Below are 27,969 nucleotides of genomic sequence, written 5' to 3'. Positions count from 1 at the left end.
GTGTTGCCCTGCTCTTATAATTTACCATTTTCCCCAATAGTACAGACTTTCAATATCAGTTTAAAACTTATATTGAGAGTCTGAAAATTGACAAACGTTAGTTTATGAAAAATTCCTATCTCTTACTGTAACTCCACTGAAAACAGATTTACCTACACAAACTAACATGAATAATTTTAATTTCAGCCTTTGACAGTGACCACGAGAATAAAGCAACAAAAGAAGGTACAAAGACGAGTATCTTTTAACTGTTAATTGGTATATAACATAATATACCCATTACATGAAGCAAGTATTTCTAGCCTCTAGACTATAAATAGCTTTAGGTACTAAAAAAGAACTACCCGAGCCTAAACTAACTTGGCTCTTTGCTTAGCCTGGCTTAACAGTGTCAATAGGCGTAGTTATAACTTGTCAGTATTTAATAATTACTGCATTACACTTCAAGACAGAAACTTTGGAAAAGTAATGCTGTAGCACCAACAAGGGTCAGTTTGTGTTTTAAATAATATTTACTTAGTTTATAGTGATACCAGGTTTAATTATTGCTCCTTATCACATCCAATTGTGAATTATTCCTCTCCACAGTGTCTTAAAACCCTATTTTTGGTTACGAAGTTTATAAAATAGTTAGCTGTTTTGTGTACTGCTAATGCCAAGCCCATTATTCATGCACAACTGTCGAGTATGCCTCTGAGGTAGCCTTGAAGTTACAGGCAGACCCCGGTTATCAGCGGACTTAGTTAACGGCGATTGTCTAACGCCATAAAATCAGCAATTTATGGCACCATAACGGGCAGTTTTGGTTATTGGCGCCATAAGAAGATGATATTAAGAGCTATGGCGCCATATGCAGAGGTGGCCATTAATCAAAGTCTCAACGCCTAGACATAGTTGTCGTTTAGAAAATGATGTTTTAGCTTATCAGCACCCCACCAATAATTGGGGACTGGCTTTACTTTCTCCTTTTCAAAAAAGTTAATATTTTGTAATCTGTCCGATAAGTTTTACTTATTTACACATTTATGGCTACCTTGACAAAATATAACAAGTAAGCCCAAAATAAAGACTATAGTATATGAAGTTCAAGACAAGATACGCCCCTCTTAACTAATTACAAAAAACTGTAACCAGTAAACCTACTAGTTAATGTTGTTGCTGATGTAATTACTGATCAAATCACAACTAGAGTAAATACCAACCCCCCCTCCCTCCACAGCTAATACAGCAAACTACAACTTATAAGGTGAGACAATAGAACTCCCAGCCCTTCATAGCAACAATGTTCGAGTTTTCGAATCCACAGTGAAGCCACTGAGTCATGATTGTTGAGAAGTTTCAAAATGACACAGAACGTGTTAGTTTATGAAAAAATTCCGTATCTCGTACTTAGACTCCAGCTGAAAGACAGATTTACTGACACAAATCTAACATTGAATAATTTAAATTTCAGCCTTTGACAGTGACCACGAGATAAATAAACAAAAGAAGGTACCAAAGAGAGTATCCTTTTTAACTTGTTATAGATAACATCACCTATAATATAGCCGCATTACATGAAGCAAAGTATTTCGTAGCCCGATATAAATAGCTGTGGGTACCTAAAAAGAAGCTACCCGAGCCTAAACTACTTGCTTTAGCCTGGGGCTTGAAACAGTGTCGAATTAGGGGCTTAGTTTATAACTTGTCGAATAGTATTGTAAATCCAAACTGGGAATAAATAGTTTTTGCGGTATTTTCAAGACAAACTGAGGATTTTTTTGTTGGGGACAGACTCATGGAATAGTACACGCGAGAAACAGTCTACTCTGTATATCAGTTTTGGCGATGTTGGCACCTTTTCAACATTTACTGTATTTGGTATCAGCTCCTTGTGAATGAATGTAAGGACAAAGAATTTATGTAAGAGAATCAGGCCACAATAGTAGTACTACTATGTAGGTATGCACTTTTACCAATTGTTGATTAGCATATTAAAACTATGTCTAGCATATAAGGAAGAGGGGGAAATTGGGTAGTATAAAATCATACCTTAAGGCCTAGGCTAGTAGGTAAGTATAGGGGGAAACACCGCAGTCGATCCATCATTATTGCAGGCTCGAGCCTTATTTTCGACTCAATATGTTAATTGGTATGAAACCAACGAATGCTAATTCAAACTTCCTAAGCAATACCATTCAAAAGATTGAAGTTTCGTCAACATAATGTGATATATGAAAGCCCCATATGAACTAAAATAAGCACGCGAGGTCTTCGTAAAATATGTTTTCAAGGCAGTTTTGAAATCCAATATGGCGGCAACCGCGTGACTTGCCGTTCATAACCACAGACAAGCCACCATCTTTCCCAGCCTTCCCAGCACTCATTTGAACAATGTTAGCGTATATATGTAACGTTTATTGATCTTACTCAAGATGGCAGTTGTAATCAGCACAATAAAACAATATTTTGTTGCCTATATTATTTAAAGTACGAAACTTTGTATTCCCGGGGTCATGGTTTGAACTGAAATTCATTTTTACCTTGTAATCGATGGTTTTGTCCTTACTGCCATCACAACTGAAACTCCATAGTGCTTATTTGATTGTTATTATACACATTTTGGTCTTAATTCACTCCAAATTGCACTTAAACTACGTTGCAGTTCCTGGTTCCTAAGCAATCACTCTTCAAACACAGTTACGGACAGCACACTCGTACACTGTTTATGAGGTGCAAAGCTTTATTCCCTTAATTGCTTACTTTACTCATTATTTAGTTTAACTTTATTTTGTTACTTCAAAATTTTTATGTAATTCATATCTATTATCCCTTTTTTGCAACCAAATTAACCCTGAAAAATTACTGAGATTTCTGAAGTACAGTGGGGCTCAAATCTCATGCGACAAGATTCTTTTTGTATCGTCCAGATTCTCAGACTCAACGTGATGTTGCCAAGTAGTGTTAAACTTTTTTTTTTCTAATGTCATACATGTCAACAAGTTTGCGAATTCACGGCTAGCCCTATTTTCCTTATGGTTATATAAATATGATCCCTTTTATGCATTTGTATGATTCGTAATCTGTGTGATTTGAACTGATTGTTTTTATGTTGCTTAGTTCAAAGTGCGGTGTGATAAGGTTAGCGGTGCCATCAATGAAAGCGCACTTAACATGCTCCCCGGACTGGTCAACATAACTAGTACGTCTGCAGCATTATGACAGTAGACCTAATAAGCTCAACAGTCATGACAACATTTTCAAAGTAGAAATATGAATTATAACCAGTTTTCTTTGAAATTTTGAAGTTTATGCTGTGTTTCAGCTGCCTGTATGTTGCAAAATGTTTCATAGGCCTAAAGAAATAATCTATGCCTTCTGAGATAGAGCCTAATCTGTTACTGATGAATTTATATGTAGAGATTACTTGTTCTTTGATGAATACAATAGAATATGAATTACAACCAGTTTTCTTTGAATGTTGAAGTTTTAGACTGCGCTTAAGCTGGCTGTATGTTGCAAAATGATTTATAGGCCTAAAAGATATTCTAAGTCTTCTGAAATGTAATCTGTTACTCATGTTTTTATTTGCAAAGATTACCTGTTCTTTGAGGAATAAAAGATGCTGCTGATTTTGATTATAAGGAGAAGATGGCTATTAATCAAAATATCATAAGTATTAACTATCAAGACTTATGGAACACTTGTTTTTCAACTAGTTTAAAATATTATTTTCTTAAAATTCCTTCGAACCTCATTTGCTTTCTGGCCAGAAATTGTTAATAAAGAGATGCAACTGTTAAGTGTAAAGTAAAGAAATCTAACACCTAGGCCTAGGAACAATATCTTGGCTTTGACAAAAGAATACTTGCATATGCGAATATTAGCAAGTATGCCATCATTTGAAATATTTAAGAATTATAACAAATAATTATGTATGAAAATCATAATATTCTTCTAAAACATATAAAGTACGTAAATGTTTTCAAGATAATTTCATTGTCGCTAGTCAGTGTAGACCTACTTATGTTACACTGGGTGGTTGTTGTTGCACCGACACTAATGATCCATCACACACGCTCCCCTCACACGTTTATATCGGTGGGCGCATTCTACTTTTGTACATACATTTTTACATTTTTTTCAGCACTGAGGTGTAAAAGCAGTCAAATAAGACTAGTTAAATTCTATGCTTGCTTTTGAAACATTGTTAATGCTATGACAATTTTCTTAGTTTTTTTTATTTAACATTTGAACTTATGCTTGATGATAACTTCATTTTGGTCAAATGCTTCAGCGATGTGTGAACGAAAGTTTTGAAAATGTTTCGAAAGATATTTTTCTTAAATTTGCTACATGTGACATTTCCTTACAGTTTTGAAATATATGACAGATTTCACTCTTATGAAGCATATTATGACCTTATTGTATTCAATAATCGCGTTTCCGCATTGAAAATAGATATAGAGCATGTTAGGTTGCCAATTAGTGAATTTTGAACGAAATCCTATGGAAACATGTCGCATGAGATTTGAGCATCACTGTACATACAAGCAGACGACAAAATGACTCATCGTTGCCAATCTACTGGAGTTTCACACATATGCCGATGCATTTACAAACTTGTTTCCATGAATTCTAGTTGTCATAGTAATGCAGTAATGATAAAATTGCTGTAATATGTATATATATTACAAATAGATACGCTAATATCACTTATTTCCCCGGTTTTGTGTAAGTCTTATACCCAGTTTGGAGGTTAAACATACCAACTGGCAACACTGATAAGCAATTAAAGAGCGCAAAGAACGCCGGAGGTACCGTTCACAAGCAAAACTGTTGATATTTGAGTCAGGAATCTAGTTACTTTTTCAACAACGATATTTTCAAATTAATAATCATGAATATAGTAAAACATTTATGCAATTTATGACCTTATACTGCCGTTTAGCCATTTATTTAAATAATTATCTAGTGCACACTACTTCTACCAAAAATCGTAGTTTCCTTAAAAAAGTAGTGGTTGGAAGTTGGTGTTTACGATTGTTGTGATGAAAGTGCCCCAGCGTCAATGGGCACAAGTGGTGTGCGGATTTAGCACAGAAATGGGAAGTTTGTTGATACAAACGAGACTGCAAACATCGAGATGGCGTCAATCTTCGAAATATTTATAGTTGTAAGTAAAAATTTCGAAAGCGTCACGGAGGTAGTGTGTACTGCGTATGGCCACACTTTTCATTACCCTCTGTTTAATCTTAAAATATGGCCTTAATTTCTAACTTTGGAGAAAATAATTACTTCAAAAGGAGAGTAGGGTAAACAACCGCATGGACTGGCCCAACACACCGACGGTCACGGCATGCCACCCTCCGAAAAAGTACTTATCGCGTCCTGACACCAGAGATGGGCATCAGTCGCGACTTCTTGTTGGTGAGAGACTGAGCTAAAGACCTCTACTCTCCTTTCAAATTAAGTATTTTCTCCAAAGTTAGAAATAAAGGCCAAATATAAAGCTTTAAACAGAGGGTAGTGAAAAGGGTGGCCAACGCAGTGCAAATTTCACCAAAAACGCTTTCAAAATTTTTACTTACGCTTAAATATCCTAAAAGATCGACGCCATCTCGATGTTTGTGGAGTCGCTTGTGTCAACAAACTTCCCATTTCCTGTGATAAATCCACACACCACTTTTACCCATAGACGCTGGGGCACTTTCATCACAACAATCGGAACATGATAACTGGCCACGATGTTTTTAAGGAAACTACTGTTTTGGTAGAAGACGACGACGAACCGTGCACTAGATAATTATTTAAATAAATAGTAAAACATCAATACGTATTTTACATATTTATGATGATTAATTTGAAAATATTAGTTATTGAATAATAACTCCATTCTGACTCAAATTTAAGTAATTATTTTTTGGAATTAGAACATTCTTTTAAGTCCTGTATTATGACGTCACGACATCTTGACTTTCGTAACTATTGTAAATGAATTGCTATAATCAACTTTCTTGCAGAACAGTTTACCAGTTATTCATGCAGATTATCATCAGCTATTCATGTAATTGTTATAATCGTAATGTGCATATATATCTATTATTTACTTTTTGGACATATTAAGATGTTTTACTGGCGGACTACCGCCGTAGTGCGACGCAATTGCTTTCGGTCCCTAGGCCTCTGTCTGTTTTCGCACCATAAGAAATTAATGGGGCCAAACTTGCAATGACCAGAAAGTCGTTAAAAGAGGAAAGTTAGCATTGAGGGGCATATGTTTTGATTGAGAAAAATACAAATTTATGCAATAGCTAGCTTGTAAAAAATACTTTATTACAAAAAACTTGATTGACAACTATGGGTTTCAGAGACCGTGCAAGCACATTTTCTGGCAATATTTTTGTAACGAACACTTATCAGAACGAGATTTTGCTAGTGTATTACATCCAGTGCCGTAATTTATAAGGGCATCGTGAATCACTAATCGTAAAGAATAAAAACACTTGCCCTTGTACCAAGAGACAAAAACTCCATTATCCAGAAAGGGATACGAACAAGCGTAAAAAGTTCACCTACTCTCTCCTTCACCTTCCTTTCTCTCTCTCTCTCTCTGTTGCCAATTGGTATGTGTTCACCCTCCAAACTGGGTATAAGACTTACACAAAACGTGGAAGGAAATTGGTGAAATTAGCCTATGTATTGAAAGTATAGATACAAACAAAGCAATTTTATCATTATTGCATTACTATGACAACTAGAATTTATGGAAACAGTTTATGATAATGCATCGACGTATGTGTGAAGCTCCACTAATGTGGCAACAAAGATTTTGCCATTCTTAGCCTGCAAACATTAAAGGTTACATTTATTTCTGGCATACAGTTATTAAAAAAAATAATAATATTAATAGAGACTTATCAATGAAAAGTGCTAGTAAAAAAAAAAACTACAACAACAACAACAACATTATAATCCACTTATCCGTCGTCTGCTCCGCGATAGTTTTCGGCAGCCAGATGTACGAAAAGGTTAGAAACATTGGATTGTATCTACGTTAGAAATATCTAATTTTTCAGGGTAATTTGGTTGCAAAAAAGGGGTAATAGACATGAATTAAATTAACATTTTGAAATAAATTTGAACTAAATAAGGAGTAAAGTAAACGATTAACGGAATAAAACTTCGCAGTGTCATCGTCTGCTGCTCGTAACTGTGTTTGTGGAGTGAGCGCTTAGGAACCAGGAACAGCAATGTGGTTTAAGTGCAATGTGGAGTGAATTAAGACCAAAATGTGTATAATAACAATCAAATAAGCACTGTGGAGTTTCAGTTGTGATGGCAGTAAGGATAAAACCACCGATTACAAGGTAAAAATGAATTCAGTTCAAACCATGACCCCGGGAATAACAAGTTTCATACTTTCACTAATATAGGCAACAAAATGTTTTGTTGTGCTGATTAAAACTACAATCTTGAGTAAGATCAATAAGAGTTACATATATACGCTAACATTGCTCAAATGAGTGCTGGGAAGGCTGGGAAAGATGGTGGCTTGTCTGTGGTTATGAACGGCAAGTCACGCAGTTGCCGCCACATTGGATTTCAAAACTGCCTTGAAAACATATTTTACGAAGAGTGTCACATGCTTATTTTAGTTCGTATGGGGCTTTCATATATCACATTATGTTGACGAAACTTCAATCTTTTGAATGGTATGCTTAGAGTTGTAATTGCATTCTTGTTTCACCAATTAAATATAGAGTGAATAAGACCCAGCCAGCGCAATGATGGTGGATCATCAGTGATTGTTTACCCTAGAGGTCTCGAGCTGCACCTCTCACCACCAACAACTATGACTGATGACCATCTCCGGTGTCAGGCCATGTTAAAGCACTTTTTCGGAGGGTGGCCACAAATGTGGTAGTCAGTGGCTCAGCTAGTCCAGTTGGTTGCTTACCCTACTAGCAATACGGGAGCACTAACCTACATGCATTAAATGCTGTCAAAGTTACATTCTGTATCCAAAAATCAATGGTCCCTTACCTAAATTTCGTCACCAACGTTACCCCTCCAAGATCAGGAAATCATTGGCCTACCATGGGACAAACCAAATGCTCACCGAGGGGGTTCGGGTTGGACAAGTCTGAACCACCAAGAACAAACCTCATCACTTCAGTAGAAGGAACCTCAAAATCGCTCGCCATGTTTAGCCTAATAGGTCAAGCTGCAGGTGTAGGATGGCCTAAATTACAAGAAACTTGGTCTACCCGACCAGTCGCCTACCAAAATGTACATTGGTCGCAACATGGCAAAACAGACATTGAATCAACCTAACAATAAACCATTCCTGTTAAAAATGGGAGGGAACATGATAAGAAACCAACAACAATCAACATATCTCACCACAACACCACTGTCAATTGACCGGGAGAATTATCTGATAAAGCAATCGGTGTTCCCCGAAATGTCAAGAAACACGAAAGTTCCGGCCGGGATCTTTGGACAGACACTCACAGTGACTCACTCAATCAAAACAATAGAGATACATAAACTAAATCGATGACCGAGACCGATATGCCATAGATATAAGTAAAAGCAGTTAATTTTTTTTTAGTAGTTACCTCAGCCGCCATAACTTCTTCTACAGTGCCCAAAGTTTCTTTCGGTTAGAATGAAGTCACAGAAGTCCAAAGTAAACAATTATTGTTACGATGCATAACAGACAACAGCATACTTCCTTAACTGTGCTGTTTCGTTGGTGACAATCATTAAGAAGTTAAAATGGCAATTCTAAAAATTATTGAGACTAAAAGTACAGTGGAAAAGAACATGTCACAAATTCAAATGAAAAATTGTCAATCATGATGATAATCATCAGTAATTTGCCACTTTAATACTATAATATCTTAATTTTCTGTTACTATGATGCCGAAACTGCAAATCCAAAAGTAACAGGGTCACCTATTGCTCCGTCTTAATCATCGTCAAAAAACATTGCTGAGGTTTTTCTGGGACTAGTTTTAAACTGTCACAAATCTATTGTTAAATTAATATTATTGTGTAAATATTCTGTAATTATTACAAAAAAGACTAAGATAAGAGGCTAGTCTAGACACAACCAGGTAGTATTTTTCCCTGTTCTGGCTAATGAATTTTGTCACTAACTGTTCAATACCAATAAGTTTGCAAGCACGCATCATTTTCAAAATGATGGGAGAGACTGGGGACACTAAACTAGATCAGAAGATGCGATAATCATTAAGAAGCAACAGTCCTGTGCCTCAAGAGAATGGTAATTAAGTTAATGCTAAAACACGACCACTACAGAATGGCTGGCGGGAAAGATTGACTGAATACTGCAACGTCTTTACAGATATTTATAACAGGAGAAACACTTTCTCTTTTACGTAAAAGTGAATAAGAATACTAAAAACTGTTGATAGGGTATATAACAACACAAGACATAATCACAAGAATGAAAGATCAACGTAGAATGAAATAAAGAAAAATAATTAATGCAACATTACAATCATACCAGAACAGGGAAAAAAACTTAAAGAAAATTAAATAAATACTTTCTTTGTCGATTCCTTATAAGGAATTTTAATAAACTGAAATATGCAGTAAATTTGAGAGAATATTCACCAAGATACAAGTCGCAAAGCACTGAATGAGTTGTGGTTCGCATATGACTGCATGTATTTCATCCTTACACACGCAGTATCGATAATACTCTATCCACATGAAAGTGTCTATAACATATATCCCAGTCTCTTGATAATTTCAGAAACAAAAAAATAATTAATGACGGACTCCCAGATACGAAATAAGACATCTTGTTCACTGGTCGATGCTTCTACCATCATCCACAACTGTGTTGTTACTGATGATGATTAAGCTGGCCTTATGCCAGCACAGGCTCTTCATCCTGGGGCAAGCCTTACCATTCCACCCCACGAATCCATTTCATGCCTACAGTATGGAGAGGGAGAAAAGTTAAGCATATCTTAGGGTTACCGGTTACCAGACCACTGATCCGATTAACAGCTCTCCCAGGGCTGGCCAGAAGGATTAGATATTTTTACGTGGCTAGGAACCAATTGATTACTTAGCAACGGGACTTACAGCTTATTGTGGGATCCGAACCACATCGAGAAATGAATTCCTATATCACCAGAAATAAGTTCCTCTGATTTCGCGTTGGCAAAGGAGAGAGAGAGAGAGAGAGAGAGAGAGAGAGAGAGAGAGAGAGAGAGAGAGAGAGAGAGAGAGAGAATTAACACTTCTGAGAAATCATATCTTCATTACATTGAATAGAGTGTTATTCACGTACAGCATTATCAATCATTTGTAGATGTGTGTTCTTATTCCAGCAAAATTTGAAATATAGATGACGTCCAGATCTGATCTACTGCCCAGATTTACTGGAATGTTGTCTCTTAATTTTTTTTTTTTTTTTGTTTTTTTTTTTTTTTTTTTTTACCACTTCCTCTCTCAAACTTCACGTCATAATAAGCTTTGTTTAAGCATTTATTCTGGATTCGTTATTTTTTGTGATGGAATTTAGTCTCCTCTAAGGGGAATGATGTTTTCCTGGGGAAGGCGCGTGCAGTGGTTCCCAAACTGGGGTCCCGCGAAGAAGGCCCTGGAGAGGGGGTCGGGTGGTCGGCGACGCAATGAAAAAATTAATGTTGTTTCAACTCCAGAAAAAAATATATTACAATAAAAAAAAATACACATAACTAATTCTCTATCATCCTAGTGCCAGCATTATTGAATATATGGTAGATCTATATTACTATTCCGCGGCGGCCTAAACTGTGGCAGTTGTGGTTTTTCTCTGCAGTTTTGCCTCCTGAACAAGAATTTAAAGTAATATTTATTCGGACGACTGTAATTAACCCCCAGGGACCAGTACTAAACACGGCGAAATACATTGGAAGCCCCAATCCCTAGTGGAAGTCGTATTCGCGGTTACGTTCCTTGCAGTCCGTGCGGAACTATTCTTTAGAATTACCGAATTTATTGTATAATATTTACTTTTACTTTGAGCAAGAATATGCAAATTTTAAATGTACTGCGTCGTACTGTGTATCCCGGTATGGTCACGGTCTAGGTATAAATAAACCTAGACCGTGGGTATGCTAATGATAACTTTTGATTTGCTGGGGTCCTCCCTCTCCTGGGACTTATCGTATCTGGGGGCCCTTGGTATGTTCATGTTTGGGAACCTATAAGACTTTTGCTCTCAATAATAACTTGAAACTGATTTTCAGTCACAAGGTGATTTAATCTCGTAAGAAAAATATTATGGTGTTAATTATTGTAGTTAATTGATAATAAAGTTTTTTGGTTTAAAATGAACGAATACTTTAGTTCTGGAACCATAGATGTCTGGAACTGATAATTATTCCATTATTTTTTTTTAATAGGGACGTAATATAATTTATAATCGAACTTATACATACTGAGAAGTTTTATTTCCAACTCGTAAGCTTCGATATCACATCCTCCGATATAAAAACCATTACACCGAGAGAAAAAATAAACCTGGAGTTTTTTTTTTTTTCTTTTTGTAATAGAACAGGGCAAGTGGGAGTGGAAATTGGAATATTTTTCCTAAAAGGATGAGAGTGGTTTCGTCATTTGCATTACCAAGAATACTTTTTATTTTTTATTTTTTTTAAGGTGAAAAAGAGACATTGAACGAACGTCCTCTAACATGAAATGACAACGCTTTATGCTCGATGACTGACTATTTTCTTGTCCCTGGCCATGATGCCGAGCAATTTCTTTCGGTAGGGGCTTCAAGTTTCGTTCGTTTTCACATAGAAACATGTATATTGCCATCTTTGAAACTCTCGCCATAACAATCTACAAATATTATCATTTTCATTCTTCTGATCTTGATTTTGGCCAGGCCTCCAAAACTGGAAATCTCAAGTGAATCCAGATTTCTTCTGATCATTTCGGAAAATTTATACGAATAATTATTCAGTTATGGAAATGTTAATCTAATGGTGATACCGCTTCAAAGACAGACGATGGTGGTAGTCTTTATTATCTTTCGACAGCTCCCATTCGTCCATTAATTTTTAATATCAGTCATTCGAGGAAATTAGTTTGTAGGCAAACTGTTTTCATTTGATATCACTTTTTGATTTTTTTATATATATCTTTACTATTATTCTCGAAAATAATACTGACACTGCCAATAATATAATTACTAATATTTTTCTACTACTACTTTGCAACTGTGTGGATAATGCTAATTATAATTTTTATCACTTTAACTCGTGTATCTAGTTTGTGTGTATCTATGGTGATGCCTCTACTTTACATATTCTATGTACGTATATTGCCTCGTGCTGCAAATGAAATTATTATTATTATTATTATTATTATTATTATTATTATTATTATTATTATTATTATTATTATTATTATTATTATTATTATTATTATTATTATTATTATTATTATTATTATTATTTATTTATTTATTTTATTTTATTATTTTTTTGGCTCTATCACAGTCCTCCAATTCGACTGGGTGGTATTTATAGTGTGGGGTTCCGGGTTGCATCCTGCCTCCTTAGGAGTCCATCACTTTTCTTACTATGTGTGCCGTTTCTAGGATCCACAATCTCCTGCATGAGTCCTGGAGCTACTTCAGCCTCTAGTTTTTCTAGATTCCTTTTCAGGGATCTTGGGATCGTGCCTAGTGCTCCTATGATTATGGGTACGATTTCCACTGGCATATCCCATACCCTTCTTATTTCTATTTTCAGATCTTGATACTTATCCATTTTTTCCCTCTCTTCTCTTCAAAAACTCTGGTGTCCCATGGTATTGTGACATCAATGAGTGATACTTTCTTCTTGACTTTGTCAATCAACGTCACGTCTGGTCTGTTTGCACGTATCACCCTATCCGTTCTGATACCATAGTCCCAGAGGATCTTTGCGTTATCGTTTTCTATCACTCCCTCAGGTTGGTGCTCGTACACTTCATTACTGCAAGGTAGCTGATGTTTCTTGCACAGGCTCCAGTGGAGGGCTTTTGCCACTGAATCATGCCTCTTTTTGTACTGGTTCTGTGCAAGTGCCGGCATTCGCTTGCTATGTGGTTTATGGTTTCATTTTTCGTATTGCACTTCCTACATATGGGGAGAGATGTTATTTTCCGTCTATCGTTCTTTGAACATATCTAGTTCTTAGGGCCTGATCTTGTGCCGCTGTTATCATTCCTTCAGTTTCCTTCTTTAGCTCTCCCCTCTGTAGCCATTGCCATGTGTCATCGCTGGCTAGTTCTTTAGTCTGTCTCATGTATTGTCCGTGCATTGGTTTGTTGTGCCAGTCATCTGTTCTGTCTGTCATTCTCCTGTCTATGTATATTTCTGGGTCTTCGTCTACTTTTATTAGTCCTTCTTCCCATGCACTCTTTAGCCACTCGTCTTCACTGGTTTTCAGATATTGCCCCAGTGCTCTGTTCTCGATGTTGACGCAGTCCTCTATACTCAGTAGTCCTCTCCCTCCTTCCTTTCGTGTTATGTATAGTCTGTCCGTATTTGCTCTTGGGTGTAGTGTCTTTGTGTATTGTCATATGTTTCCTGGTTATTATTATTATTATTATATTATTTTAAGATTATTATTATTTTTATATTATTATTATTATTATTATTTGTTTTGTTCTGTTTTTAAGGAATTCACGGCTTCAACTTCGAATGAACTAAAAGCACGAATTAGCGCTCTCCAGGCAGATGTTCCTCGAAATATAATTCTCGTGTTTACGGGACTCGGTTCTCCGAAGGTGAAAATCGTACTGGCTTTCCCACAAGCATAAACTTCAGTTATTTGAGATCTTTAAAAAATAAACGTTTCCTTAATTTTCAGCCGTATTTCGAAAAATTCATTACTGCAATGCATTTCAGCTTGAAGAATCGTGGAATCACTGTCCAGGTCATGATTTTAATTGGTCCATCATGTTAACAAAAATATTAGATATCCTGTATCTGATATTTCGTTTACCAGATACCTGGTTTGATGTCTCCATTAAACAGAAAGGACGAGGCATGAAATGTTTAGAAAATATCTTAATAGGCTCTCCCATTTTTGGTTGACGATTCCTGTTACTTGTTACTTGCTGGCTTATCCAGGTCCCTCACCACTTCCATAAGCGCTCGCAGCTATGAACCCATTAATTATCAATTTAACAGTTTATTTATTCCTGGAGTATTTACTCACACAGCAAATTCCACATTTACTGTTTGATCTTCCATCTCACAGCATCGATTAATAAAAAAAAAAAGGTTTTACGTTGCTTTTTTGAAAGACTTCAAATCCACAATCTGCCTCAGTTCAAGAGGATGCTTATTGTTGCATAATCAAGAGCTGGACATTTCAAGGTTCTGGAGCCACAGACTGAGGAGAACATCGGCATTAACTTTAAACCATCTGTAACTAGCCTTGTGCCAGGTCAAGAATAAAAACAAAATTTGTTTAGATACGTAAGAATGATTTCAGTATCGTGATATTCCAAGTTTAATCTTGTATCAAAACCATCTTGTAGTTTACTCTTGTATTCAAAAACATCTTGTAGTTTTAGCTTGTATCCAAAACCATCTTGTAGTTTAATCTTGTATTCAAAACCATCTTGTAGTTTAATCTTGTATTCAAAACCACCTTGCAGTCTAATCTTGTAATCCAGACCATCTTGTAGTTTATTCTTGTATTCAAAACCATCTTGTAGTTTAATCTTGTATTCAAAACCAACTTGTAGATTAAACGATTTCCCAATTGTTCAGAATACTTGCATTGAAGAAATTCACGTAATTCAAGTAAATTTCGCCAATTCCAATGAAATAAAACTGTCGGAAGAAGAGGGCAAAAGATTCATTATTTAGTTGCAAAGTAATGCTCCAACAAACCTGGATATGCAACTGACTCATTACTTTACTCTGGACACATTTCCGCTGACAAAAAATCTACAAGTCATTTGTTTTGAGAAGTTAAACAAACTTGTCGAAGAGCAACGGAGCAAGTTCATAATCATGTTGGGTCTAGTCTGAGTGAATTTGCATGGTTTTTGTTTCTATTTTTGTTGTTTGCTTCAAATAGATTAATTGTCCGGACGTTCGCGGGTCGATGTGAACATTTTGCAGCGTTTCTTTTTCGCGTATTTACACATTCGTCAAGTTAATTTCATAAAAATCTCGTTTTATCTGTCCTTCCAAGGTTGCTGAAAAGGCTCACGGGGAAAATCTAGAGATATAAAGCATGATATTCACTGCATGGCAACTCTATGTCTCGTTATGTTAAAATGGCCGTCCTACCTAGATATTATTAGTTAACCGCTACACTTCGCTGTATACTCACGCTTGCGCGTAAGAGGGAACAAAACCCTATTAGCCTAGCGTCTTGAGATTGGACTCGACTTCCCTATGGAACATTAAGGAACCAAAACGACCGTTAAACGAACGAGTTTCGAACTATAACGAGCCTCACCGACTTTCAATGGAATGTTTAAAATCATATTTATTTAAATTTAAATTTTTTAACGTTTTGTGCGAAGTGACGAAGGCTTACTCGGCTTTGATGTGGATGCAACGAGAGATTTATCTTAGAGGCAACAAGACAATCCACTGGAGGACCCCTGCATCATCTTGTGAAGACTGTCAGTGATATTTTGGGTATTAAAGTTCCAGGTTAGTGAAAACTTCATTTTATGATACTATACTGTCCCTTGAAACCTTGTCGATTATTTGGGTAGATCGAACACTCTTCTATTAAATCATTTTAAAAGATTGCGGGTACTTATATTACGTTCCCGGTTAGTGAAAAATTCATTTTATGATACCATACTGTCCTTTGAAACCTTATAGATTATGTGGGTGGACTGAACACTATTCTCCTGAATTGTTTTAAAAGGATTACTGGTACTTATATTGTGCGGTATATTCAATGAGAAAATGGATTCAGTAATCTGGCAGTGACTGGAAAAAAACAACAGCTGATGTTGATTATTATAAAGGTCATCGAAGCTTGTAATTTGGTAAAAGTTAGTCAATCTATCAATTATTTAAAATCTTGATTTCTGTTATTTTTTTCCACAGTAAGTACGTCGTAATGATTTTTATCTGTCACGTCTGACTAAGACGGGCATTTTCGACTGAATGAAAATTCTTTGTAAAAGTATTACGCTAATCACGATTGACTGATTTATGGCAACTAAAACTGACTCTACACACGAATTATATTTACTTATTATCACTTTTACATTTTTGTTTAATATTGTTGTTAACTGTAACTGATCAGTGGATGGTTCAGATACGACCATTCTGTGGCCATGTTTTTGAAAACAACGGACAGTTAATTTTGACAATAAAAGTGACGCTGCTGCTAACAATGCGTTCTTGTTCATTAAAAAATGGCTCATTTTAATTAATAAAGTTGCTTATAACTTACATTTAATTTTCTGACATATACAGGTGAGAAACCGTGGTTGGTCAGTCTCATCAACCAGCACAAAGTAAAAATTAACTCAAAAGTTCTTCTAAATCATTTCAAACGAGTCTGCGCATGCGTGTATATGATCCCCTTCGAATAATATGAGTATGGCCAACTGGATCCCATTTAGTGTGTAACACAGGTAGCATTCTTGGAAGGCAGATGGTTGGTCATAAATGACTGACCACCTGCTGGCAACAATTACTCGAAGGTTGACTTAACAGTGGCTTGCAGACATAGCATCGGTTTTTAAGGACTGATCAGAAACAGCTGTTTTTCATATAAACGCGACTACAGTATAATTATCTGGAGATAAATTTATCCTTAAAGTGCTGTATTGCGAAATCCTGCAATACTAATTGAATGGAATCAAATAACAATAAGCGATTTACTATTGTATACAGAATTAGTCCAAAGTTTAAGCAACGGCGCCAAACTAACTCTGAAAACATTCTATATAGGCCTAGCAACATGGCGTTAGTGAACCACCAGACATTGACTGGCTACGAAAGGATAAAATGAAAACCTTAAACAAAAATAATCACAGACGTATTTAATCTTCCACACAAACATCTATTGCAAAATTAAACTTCTCACAATCAATGGCGATACCAATCTTCTCTATTCCGTCACTGACCGCATTATGCTCAACCCCAAGGTCTATAGATATATAAGTTATAGACCTTGCTCAACCCAGTATCTATCGACGTGAAACGCAACATTGCAAGTCAAAAGGCCTTCATTCCATAAACTCCAATGGTGACGTAAATTCTGAGATGTTTTGAATGGCAATTCCTTGTTAATAATCCGAGTAGGAGCCGGTTGCACTTTTTCCAGCTTTCTTGTACAGAGTTTAAAGAGGATAGGCCTATATTTGTTGCAGCGGAGTTACTTGGTTCTTAGAAGAGGAAGAAAAATTAAACGTAAACAACGTTTTTACGGTCTTTTTGATATTTAAATGTCACATAGGGGTGGTAAAGTGATAACCGGAACAGATTGCGATACTAAGATGCCAAAATGGATTGCGTTCATCAGTTTACTTTTCCTTACGAAAGTTTTCACAGATTACCAGATCTCAAGGCTTTTCTATTTGCAATAAACAGACAAACAAGTACATAAATAAACAAACAAACAAATAAATAGGTAAATAAATAAATAAATAAAAGTTGGAAATCAGAAGATAATGATGCTACATCTTTATCAAGAATTCACGTATAACAAAACAAATCACATGAATGAAACCCGATGCTGTGTTCAAGGTCCCTCCTCCTCCCCTCATCCCTCCTCACAAAATATAAGACTGGAATCTCAGTCATTTCGGCGCCAAAACCTCGAAACTATGTCCAACAAAGTTTGTACTTCTAAAGAGGGGGAACAGAACTGGGGCGAAGTGGATACCCTTTACCTGTACCGGCCCGATTTTCTTTTTGTTTACATAAAATAACTTTTTTTTTATGGACGTTTGTTTCAAAGGAAAAAATTTTAAACATTATTTTTTTATTCCATAAGGATTTTACGCATTTTTTAATAATGACCCAAGTCTCAACAAATGAACAATTGCAAAACGCCTCAATTTGATTCCAGAGGCTCAATTGAATTTTTGCAAAGTTGACTCATCAGCCATTTGAGGAAAAACTTATGTATTATTAAACGACTTTTAATACTTTCATTTATTGTAAACCACATAGCACTTATGAGGCAAAATTACAAGTATTCTGAAAACAAAATCAACAAATAATAGTCAAACTTTTCGGTTTTCTCCATGCGACATGAAGTTATTTCATCGTGGCCTGTCTAGTTTTAGATAATTCAAAAACGTTTCTGCATAGAAAGCACATAAATTATATTTAGTGTTGGCAGTTTTATTACAGCTCATATTCATACGTAACCCTTCGTTTTACGGTATGAGTAGGTACCGTAAAATGAAGGGTTACACGTGAACATGAACCGTAATAAAACTGCAAACACTAAATATTATTTATGTGCTTTTTATGCGGAAACGCTTTTGAATTATCTAAAACCAGACAGGCCAAGATAAAATAAGTTCATGTAGGATGGAGAAAACCGAAAAGTTTGACTATTATTTGTTGATTTTGTTTTCGCAATACTTGTAATTTTGCCTCGCAAAGTACTTTTGATTTTATTGAAGCTATTGTAAATAATCTTATACATTATATGACCTGGTTTTAGCAAAATAAAATTTGTAAAAGTAATACTCAAATAAAAGATGATGACTGTAATAGCACTCAATATTGAAGAAAAAAAAAGAGAGAGAACGAACCTAAAATAACAAAAGTAAAATATAAGTCTTTTGTAATCTCCAATCTTGCATGGAACCACTCCATCCCCGTTTTTTTTGCATATTTACTCTGTTGCAACAATGATTTATGTAATGTTTCTCAGTTGGCAATGAAGTACTCATCTATTTACTTTTCTATCATCGACACATTATTGTCAACCTGGAATATGTTTACAGCTCCGAAGAATATAAAAGTCAAATTTGCACAGCAAAATTCATTAAAGTGCACAACTGTTCTGTGGTTTGTTTGCGTATGCATAAATATGGTGAAGTAACTGAGCATGTGTTTTTTGTTGGAAAGATGAGGCTAAGCTGGAAGAACATAACGAAATTGTAAATATCTCCATTTACATTGTCTAGCTACACGTTCTTTCTTTCTTCATGCACAACAGACATCTATCTATCTATCTATATGTATCTATCTATCTATCTATTTATATATATATATATATATTATATATATATATATATATATATACATCATATATATACACATATATATAAGTAAATATCACAGGAAAATGAAAAATGATAGGAAGAAATCCAAGCGCTTTCGTCTTTACCAAGACATTTTGTCTTAGTAAAGACGAAAGCGCTTGGATTTCTTCCTATCATTTTCCTGCGGTATTCGCTTATTTAATGAAGTCACGTGCATCTACTGTGATTTTTAAGCACACACACACACACACACACACACACACACACACACACACATATATATATATATATATATATATATATATATATATATATATATATAAATTGTGAGCTGCAGAACCGATAACGAATCTTGCAAGTTACTGTTGGTCATTTTTTTTTAACGTTTATATGACCGTTTTCTCTTTTCTTAAATAAGTCTCTGCGAGCAACAGTCGAGAAAACACCCAGAAAAACGTGAAGGAAAAACTGACCAACAGTAATTCACAATTTCAGTCTAAGTAACTTAACGTTCTCATGTCGAGCGTAAAAGAATGGCCATGGTAGTGTTCAGCTGTATCTCGCTTCTTCCAGTTTTACGATTTTTTTTTTTTTTTTTTTTTTTTTTTTTTCTCCACTTGGGGAAACCGCAGTTAACGGCAATTTGTAATTATTGCCAGTTTTTTTTCTTCTTCTTCACCTAACGCGTACGATATTCACGGTATACAGTTCTGGACGACGGGGTGATCTAGTGACATAATTTTCATATTGTTCGGAATTCGGTTATCTTTTTAAACCTGTAATACTCGGATGTGGTAGATTCATCACTCAAGAGTAATTTTCTTGATTGCCTTTACCCCTGTCGTAGATTTTGAAAGTATAATGACTAAAAGGTCACGCACTGACACATCAATGGAAATTATTGTATACTTTCATTCGGCACTAAGCTTTGTCCTGCTAAGAAACTGTCACTGAAAAGCAGTATTTTCGAAAACTTGCCATTTTCGCTTACTCGGGGAGTAAGCCTACAAACTACTTTCTTGTTGTTGTTCTAGTTAGGGGGTAGGAAAGGTCTATGAAGAGCCTTAAAAGGTCTGGAAAAGGTGTTTCGCGTTGAGTTAAAGATACAGGAATTTTACGATAGGATGTTTATGATTTATTTATTAGGATGAAAATGTAAAAAACAAATAATGTGCAAATTAAACAGTACAAAAAGTTATTCCTAATAAAATATAGCGTATTTATTTTTATCTTCGTTGGTGAAACAAGGCTCTATTTGACTGTTGATTTTAGCGCGTTTTAATTTACGTTAAAAGTTAGGAATGTATTGTTTACAACTTATGGGTGAGGGAAAGACCTTGCCCGCGTCTCGAGTAAGCTGAGGCTCGGATCACGCCTTGTTAGATCCTAAACATGACGATAACAATGCTAGCCTAGCATTGTTAATCAAAATATATAACTAGACCCTTTTAATATATCGTTTGCATTCTATTATGCTGTGACGTCAGTTTAACTAAACGAATTCGTCAATACCGTTGAATATATCGCACATGAAGCTTTATGCGGTATTAATTGTGAAATTAATAAAGTGTTGGGTGTAAAATCAGTTCTGTTGTTGAATGTCAGCTGTCAGTAACACTCCAATTCTATCATTTTTATAGACAAAACTGTTCAAAGAGGTAACACGAAACCGTTCCGATCTAGACTTGTTTCAAAACATTTTTGGGCCATATCCCATCTATTTTATTCAAGCATATAACTCTACGCCTAATCTTGGGGGTAAAAATCTTTAACTATTATAATATTTAACATGTAGGAGAGAGAGAGAGAGAGAGAGAGAGAGAGAGAGAGAGAGAGAGAGAGAGAGAGAGAGAGTTTATCCCCTCGTCAAACTAACATCAGCTCATAGAAATTATATAAGAAAAGATCGGGTAAAAATATATAAAAACATTGCAGATGGGTATGCTCCGTGCTTCATAATACTCCTATGAGCTTTTCCTTTCTGGAATCCTATATTTCGCCTTCTGTTAAGGTAAACCAGCTCAGAATCAAGTACCACTCCAACCATTAATAACTCAAAATTTAAGGCGGAAACGAATCTCTATTTTCTATACAGAAATTATTTTCGATGCATGAAAACGATGATATTGGATTTCATGAGTCGTGTTTATATACAAGTCTCGTCCTTTTCTTTATATTCTTATATTTTCTTTCCTTTCTTCTGTTCTCAATGGTCGATAATTACACAGCAGACAAAATTCCCACAGTTTTCTTGCATTCCGTCTCGTGTTTAACCAAAACTTGGACCAGTAAGAAAATATACTCTTGCTGGGGAATTTATTTTGCATAACGTTGCCTTGTTACAGAAATGTTCATAACGTGAATACAGACATGGAATCATTTGCTATAAATTTTTTTTATGATATAATTTTAGGTATTAAGTACCTTACAAAAGACAACATAAGAATGTACAGAATAAAAAAGAAAAAAAAGACGTCCATAGCAACCTAATGAAGACTGTAATTAAGACTGGCAAAAAGAAAAAACTATAATTCACTAGAGATCAAATTGACAGTAGTCCGAAAAAAAATTTATTCATGAAATTGAAATGAATGACGAACCTACAAAGAATGATTTAATAGAAGTTTTATTCAGACATTTCAAGTTAAAAATGACCTTAAAAAAGAATGGCTTAATAATTTTTTTCATACGCTTCAAACTGAGAGAGGTAACGAATAAAATTATTGATTTTAACAAACGTGAAATTGAGACAAGCTATATAGGAAAACCTTGAAATAATATAATGGACTCTTACAGACACGAGGTACTGTACCTTACATAACGGTGCTTCCGTCTTTACCTATCAAGTTTTCCCACGACCGAACAAAAGTTCTCATGGTTTCGCCAGGTCCCCAGGCGGAAGTCAGAGAGAGAGAGAGAGAGAGAGAGAGAAGAGAGAGAGAGAGTTCAACTATAGGGATTATCTATTTAAATACAGTCCTGTGAAAGGGAGTGCGCTTTGAAATGCAAATACGGCTTGTTTGCTTCGCTGTATTTGCATAAGGTAACGTAGAAGTAGTAGGGGACGAAACAGACAGATAGAAAGACAGGCAGCCAGGCTTACAGAGACAAAAAAATAATACATGTTTTGATATAAAGATTAAAAGCTTCTTTTCAAATTCATACTGCAGCAAATGAACGAAATGTCATTAAGTAATCTCTCTCTCTCTAAATACTGAGACAAAAATGAACAGGTATACTAAAAACTGCTAAGCCTATCTAAAGCCTGAATTAAGAAATAAATAGCTGGCGTGAATTTCTGTTGATAGTCACCGTCGTCTTTCCAAAGATTTTCTGATATGTTTCAGTGGCAGTTAAACTGGCAACTCCCTACATAGCAAATATCGGAAAACATTTTGTTAATACAATACTTTTAATCTATTTCTTCAGAGGCTTCCGGTGATTTCTGGACGTCCAGAATAAGAAATGATTTAAGTAATTTTCTAAGAGAGTATAATTTACTCATAAAATTAATGAGACATATTTAAACATCACAAAACATGTGCTGACTCATCGACTGCAGATTTCAATAACTCTGCAGAGGGCCTGAATGAAAATCAACGTATCCTAAGTTTTCTGAAGATTATTGCATTTTAGAGGAACTTTTACTTCCGAGAGTCGTGGGAGATTCCGCCAGTGGATCCTCTGCAATCCTTTTGTAAAGTGCTGAAATAAAATGTATTAAAAGTCATAAAAACGTGCTAATGGTGGCCAGGAAACCTAGTGGGTCGCTTCACCAAGATTTAAGAGAGGTTGCATAGCTAGAACGCGACATCTGAAATATTTCCCCCCATTCTCCTTGAAGGCCAACATTGTCCGGGATAAAATAGGTCTCATGACAGACCTCATAGAACCCGTGAGAAATGGGACTTGGAAAATAAGTTCTGTACTTCTCTACTTTATTGTTATTTAACGAAATGGTGGGTTACGTCGGTAGAAGTGCTTACTGCAAACTGTGTAGTTCCTCGCTGGAAGAGTGGTTTACGTGCTCGCCTACCGATTCGGTAGTGCCTAGTTCGATTCCCTGCTCTATCAACATGGAATCAGAGGAATTTGTTTCTGGCGATTAGAAATTAATTTCTCGATATAATGTGGTTCGGATTCCACAATAAGCTGCAGGTCCCGTTGCTAGGTAACCAATTGGCTCCTAGCCACGTAAAAATATCTAATCCTTCGGGCCAGTCCTGGGATAGCTGTTAATCAGCTCAGTGGTCTGGTTAAACTAAGATACACTTAACTTTTACTCAAACTGTCCTTCTTTCAGGGTTATATTATATGTTAAATTCTTGTTTACTCTTCTTCTTGCAGGTTTACCTATGGAAACTGACGTTTACGCCGCCAGATAACCTAAAATCATACGTTCAATTATTTTCTATCGAAAGTTATATTTATTTATGTATAATAAACTAGCCAGTAAGAAGCATTTCTATGAAGCTTACATATTTGTATGGCCAAGGATTAGACACTTTCCTGACGTCCAAAATAATCACCCTGGTTACACTTGTTCGGCTCAGTTTAACTAGCTTAAACTTGAACTATATGCTAGACGCTATTTAATACTTTATTGCCGCTTACTCGGAGAGTAAGCCTACAACCTACAAACTACTTTGTTTTGTTGTTCTAGTTGGGGGTGGAAAGGCCTCTGGAAAAGCCTAAAAAGGTCTGAATAGGGTATTTCATTTTGAGTTACAGATACATGAATTTTGGAATAGGATATCTGTTGATTTATTTATTAGAATGAAAATGTAAAAAATAATGTGCATCCTAAACAGTACAGAAAAATTATTTCTAATAAAATTTCGCATATTTATTTTAATTTTCGTAGGTGAAACAAAGCTCTATTTGACCGTAGATATTAGGACGTTTTATTTTACGTTAAAGGTTAAAAAATATAACGTTTACAACTTATGCGTGAGGGGAAGATCTTGCACGCGTCCCCAGTAAGCTGGAGGTCGGACCACGCCTAGCTCTAGCTGTAGACGCAGATCAATTATCTTGGCTTTCATTATTCATTCCGCCATCCTTCCTTGCCACTGCAATTCTCTCAGAGTTTATGACATTTTAAAAGTTTTATTTATCTATTGTTTGCGTTAAATCAAGTGATCTCCTGGTTCTCTTGTTCATGAAATTTTTCTCTTATTTCCTTTTCATATGTTTGCTGTGTGCGTGAGAGAGAGAGAGAGGAGAGAGAGAGAGAGAGAGAGAGAGAGAGAGAGAGACCATAGCTGGGAAGGAATGAGGAACTCAGAGAATATATATATATATATATATATATATATATATATATATATATATTACCTATATTATATATATATATATATCATATGATATATATATATATTTCAGTGTCAGAAACCGGGGGATGGGGGATAGGTGGAGAGTGACCGCTATCTGGCGATGCCTGCGGTCGTTAAACGGTAATTACACGTGCGTATTGTTCGGTCACTGCCCGGCACAAGTGTAATTGGTCTTATGCATATGCAAATGCATCGGCAATGCAGCTGAAAGAATATGGGTTTTGTGAATATGCATATGTGTGTGGAGCAATATTTTGCATTAATTTATTACCTCTCTCTCTCTCTCTCTCTTTCTCTCTCTCTCTCTCTCTCTCTCTCTCTCTCTCTCTCTCTCTCAGCTTCCCATCACGTTCAATTGATTCAGTTGACTTTGAATTAATTCCTTTTACTTTAATGCTTTCACCCAGTAATTAATAATTAATTGATAACAAAAATAACAAAAAGTTAAGTGTATCTTAGTTTTCCCAGACCACTGAGCTGATTAACAGCTCTCCTAGAGCTGGCCCGAAGGATTAGATTTTTTTTTTACGTGGTTAGGAATCAACTGGTTACCTATCAACGGGACCTACAGCTTATTGTCGGGTCCGAACCACATTCTATCGAAAATTAATTTCTAATCACCGGAAACTGATTCCTCTGATTCCATGTTGGCAGAGTGGGAATCGAACTCGGGAGTACTGAATCGGTAGGCGAGCACGTTAACAATAATAACAAGAGCGATAGTTTTAATATTGAAAACATGGATAGCAACAATAATAACAGTGACTAGTCGTATTAGTGAGGCTGTATTAGTTATGATAACACAAACAACGAGAACTTTATCCAAATTCTACGGATAAAGGAAATGATTTAAATTTTCGTTTAAACATCTCACATACGTTTTTGTAAATATATACTATATATATATATATATATATATATATATATATATATAATATATATATACTATCCAACAAACTAAATGAAGACACTAAAACGTATCCAAGAAGAGACAAAATGGGAATCGGGAACTCGAGTCTGTTTATTACACATTTCACTTCAATGCTATCGAATGTCCTACATTCCATTGTGTTTCTTGAAGAATTTAGGCCACTATTTTAAAGAAAATTATATTCTCAAAGCATTTACCGTGTCTCATTATACCCTTAAAATCTCTCAAAATGAAGGAATCGAAAAAGCGGGTTATCTTCAATCTCTCTGAGAGACCACACTAAAGGTCAACCATTTCCATCTTATAAGGGAAACATTACTGTAAACAATCTTTATCTTCTGACAAATTAAGTTATCGTAATTTTGCGCCAAAGCAAACAGCCTTCATTCTTTGACAAAATTATTATTATTATTACTATTGTTATTATTAAATGTGATGGCTACCTCTCAGCAGCGTTACAACTGTAGAGATTCTTCTCTATTTTTCGAATAGCGGCTTTTTCCGTACTACTTAAACAGGCTAGTAGAGCGCCTACGGAGGTCATTATCAAATAAAGGGTCAAGATTAATGTATATATTTCAGCTTATACATATAAACTATTATTATTTATTATCATTATTATATTAACCTCTCCACAGAGCTCAGGTCTCACTCTCTCACAGGGTCAGTTTTATGCTCTCAAAATTACGAAAAACGTTTCTCTGTACCCTGAGTCTTCTGGGCTACCTTTGAACAACGAGCATCCTTTGGACTGGAACCCCAATTCTTCTGGGTAGGCCTACACGGAAACGTTGTAAACGTTTTGATCTGAATTGTAAACGAACTTCATCCTTCTTCTTTTTTTTTTCTTTTTCTTCTTCTACGATCACAGTAAACTTGGCCGCTTCCTTCTACTGAAATACTGAATAATGCTAATTTCATTTGTTTGGCTGCGTTACTCCGTCAAGGCTTTTATTTATATGTTTATTTTATGTATAATTGGAACCAAGGCCGGAGTTGCCAGGGTCGGCAACTTTTTTTTTTTTTTCTGTTGTCAAGCCTATGAATTTTCTTCATAAACGCTTGTTCTTGTTATGTCCTCCTTCGAGGCTGAATCCCATACCTTTTTCATTCTCATTTATATTCTAGTTTGCATCAGATCTCTGGCAGATAATAATGGGTATTAAACATCCAGTAACATCGGCCTCTTATTGACGGAAAAGCTTTGAAGAGAAAGATGAGAGCGACTGCTAAAAAAAAAAAAAAAAAAAAAAAAAAAAAAAAAACTGAACTGGAGAAAAGACAAGACTCCATTGAACTTAACTGTCTCGTTATGACCACCTTAAATGTCATTAAATTACTAGAAACTAAGCTTTCAAAATTGCAGAAATTAGGACCAACCAAAAACAGGTGAAAAATACGCCGAAGTTTCTTCGGCGCAATCGGTTTTTTTTTTTTTTTTTTTTTTTTTACTGCTTTATAATGCTGTATGAAATCTCAGCCGGCTGTTGTTGTCTGTGTTGTTATGATGCCAGACACACGATAATTGCTAAATTTACCCTTAAATGAAATAAAAACTAGGGAGGTTAGAGGGCTGCAATTTGGTATGTTTGATGATTGGAAGGGGGATAATCAAGATAGCAATTTGCTGCCCTCTAGCCTCGGTAGTTTTTAAGATCTGAGGACGGATAGAAAAGTGCGGACAGAAAAACTGCGGACGAAAAGTCAAATCAATCTCAATAGTTTACTTTTAGAAAACAAAGACTTTAAAGCACCGCACGCGCGAAAAAAAATACCTGCTTTTAGGAGATGCAAACAGAGGGAGAGAACAAACACTGAACACATTACTGTCGGGATTCACCAACTAGTTGCAGGGTAACTTTGGGAACGACCACAGTCTGATTGCACGGGGCAGAGTAGTTAAAAGCGAGAGAGACACTGGTGAATATCCAGCGTCCTTACCATCAAGATTTCCTTTCTCGATTTAAAAATATCACCATATCTGACAACGGAGGAACAAACGGATTTGTCTCCTTACTCCAAAGGGTGGAATACAAATTTAATTGAAAACACGTCCAAACAAACTCTCAAAGACAGAACTACTACACATTTCACCGCGGATAGAAGAAGAAGAAAGAGAAGAAGAACCCCGTAACCGACGCCGTACACCCATGAGTTCGGAGGTTTTGCATTATCGAACGAGGTGTCGGTCGCCAGATAGGAGGTGTCCATTAGTAATGGAGTTTCAGAATCTCCCATCGTAAGGTGGAAAGGATATCTCGCTAACAACACGAAATACAAGAACCAAGGTTTTATATCCGGTGGCCGGACGATTTTCTGTGCAGGTTATAATCCCATACTGTATTGATGTGTCGAAGTCTCCCCAGCCATTTTCCGAAGTCATTTCCAAGTATTCGAAATCATTTCAAAGTATATTTTTCGCTGAGTATCGAAGGATGACTTGAGTTGGTTAATAAATTACATTCCGCTCAGTAT

General features: G+C 35.7%; 2 protein-coding genes across 8 annotated transcripts in view; one reads left to right on the top strand and one right to left on the bottom strand.

The window, feature by feature from the left end:
- The window catches only part of LOC135202343 (cap-specific mRNA (nucleoside-2'-O-)-methyltransferase 2-like), a 273,293-nt gene that overhangs the window by 36,097 nt on the left and 209,227 nt on the right, over nt 1-27,969 (bottom strand). The window contains exon 1 of one of the 7 annotated variants that reach the window (XM_064231700.1): nt 8,604-8,752. The exons of 1 other annotated variant lie outside the window; for it this stretch is intronic. The gene's annotated coding sequence lies outside the window, so the exon portion shown is untranslated. Of the gene's footprint in view, nt 1-8,145; nt 8,297-8,385; nt 8,539-8,603; nt 8,753-27,969 lie in introns of those variants that run through there. 5 more of the 7 variants (XM_064231704.1, XM_064231701.1, XM_064231702.1 and 2 more) reach the window with 5 other exon arrangements.
- The window catches only part of LOC135202088 (mucin-2-like), a 124,126-nt gene continuing 111,505 nt past the window's right edge, over nt 15,349-27,969 (top strand). Inside the window, exon 1 of the mRNA XM_064231341.1 lies at nt 15,349-15,688. The gene's annotated coding sequence lies outside the window, so the exon portion shown is untranslated. The remainder of the gene's footprint in view (nt 15,689-27,969) is intronic.

Source organism: Macrobrachium nipponense, chromosome 30 (genome assembly GCF_015104395.2).
Source record: "Macrobrachium nipponense isolate FS-2020 chromosome 30, ASM1510439v2, whole genome shotgun sequence".
Classification (NCBI taxonomy): Eukaryota; Metazoa; Arthropoda; class Malacostraca; order Decapoda; family Palaemonidae; genus Macrobrachium; species Macrobrachium nipponense.
Note: the sequence above shows the minus strand (reverse complement) of the source record. Positions and strands in the feature narration are given on the sequence as shown.